A 1,825-nucleotide genomic window follows, 5' to 3' on the forward strand; every position below is an offset into this window, starting at 1 on the left:
AAAAAAAAAAAAACCAAAAAACAACCAGGGATGGCTCATTAAACTCTAGGATAAGAAGTAAAGCTGAGCATTTTTGAACAGCTTGCTTATTGCTCTCTGCCTCTATGGGCTCAAACATTTATTGTTGTTGTAGTTAATTTTTCACATGTTTTCACAAACCCTCATAATTTTCCAGGTAGGCATCATATCACGTACATAGTAGATCTGAATACATGTTTGTTGAATGAATAAGTGTTAGGCTTCACTTTCAGGGTGCTGTCACCTATTGCTTCTTAGCTATAAAGGAGATGTGACAGTGACATTTGTCACTTCATTGACTGACAGGATGGATTTGATTGATCTGACGCTTAATCTTAGTGTTTTCTGCAGACTCTAATTTTCTATATAATGCATGAACCTCTTAGAAGATCAAGTAATACTAGTTCAGGATAATTATCTTATCAAACCATTCAATTAGTTTTCTTTCAAAGCCAGACTTTCTGATTCGAAAAATTATTTTTTTAAAAAACGAATTTAACAGTTTGAATTAAAGATCTGAATTAAGAAAATCATTGCAAGATTAGACATTATTTTACATTTTTTTGGTACAGATTTTACCTTCACTTGAGTGCCAAAAAAACTCAGTGCTTTAAGATGCCCTGGTGGTGAGATTAGGTCAATAAAGCTGAAGGAAAAAGTAGGAACGTCCTTGGCAAAATTGTCCTATACCAAACCCTTCCTTTCTGAATCTCCCCCGTCCCCTTACTGTTCCTGATCAGATTTGGTCCCTGGGACCCTGGTCCTTGCACCTGCTTTTCTCTTAGCATTTTAGCAAGTTCTGTCTGATTCCCAACCAAACTCCTCCAATCCCATTCTCAGCAACTCCAATTTGGCTTTCTGGAATGTATCTTTAAATATCTCCTGACACCCTCTTGTGAAAATACTAATTGTGATTCAACCACATAGTTAGCTCCACCTTCCACACCACAGCCTAAGACTGAGTCCCAATACCACACTCTTGCTACAGATCTTGTCCCCTCTTTTGCGGGTACAATTTTAATCATTAATATATTTTTAAGCATGGGTCTTTGCATCTGCTGTAATGAAGAGATATGGCCCCTTATTATTGTGAACATTGGTGGTAGAGTTATTACACAATGTATTACCTATGCTAGGAAATGTTTGAGCATGAAAGGAAGTACTGTGAATAATTACTCTGGAATAACAGGTACACATCAGGATCGCCCTGGGCAGACTGGAACTACTGTCATCCTAATTATTAGTGATTATCTGGTTTATCTAGGAAACTATTTTTTCTATAGAGATTCATTATTTTTCTTGATGTGTTTAAATCTCTCTTTACTTATTTCTGGAGTGAGTTTTCTGAGAAATAGATTAAGGACAGACTTACTGAAATGCTCTTTAAAAGCAAACAATACTGTCCATCGATAGTGAATGGATAAAGATGTGGTATATCTTCTTTATTTATATATATATGTGTATATATATGCACACACACATATATGTATGTACACACACACACACACACACACACAATGGAATATTACTCAGCCATAAAAAAGAATGAAATCTTGTCATTTGCAACAGTATGGATGGAGCTAGGGAGTATTATGCTAAGTGAGATAAGTCAGTCAGAGAAAGACAAATACCATATGATTTCACTCATATGTGGAATTTAAGAAACAAAACAAACGAACAAAGGGAAAAAGAAGAGAGAGAGGACAAACCAAGAAATAGACTCTTAGCTATAGAGAACAAACCGGAGGTTACCAGAGTGGAGGTAGCTGGGGGGATGGGTGAAATAGGTGAAGGGGATGAAGAGTAC

The sequence above is a fragment of the Ursus maritimus genome, unplaced genomic scaffold, assembly GCF_017311325.1.
Source record: "Ursus maritimus isolate PB19 unplaced genomic scaffold, ASM1731132v1 scaffold_23, whole genome shotgun sequence".
Classification (NCBI taxonomy): domain Eukaryota; kingdom Metazoa; phylum Chordata; class Mammalia; order Carnivora; family Ursidae; genus Ursus; species Ursus maritimus.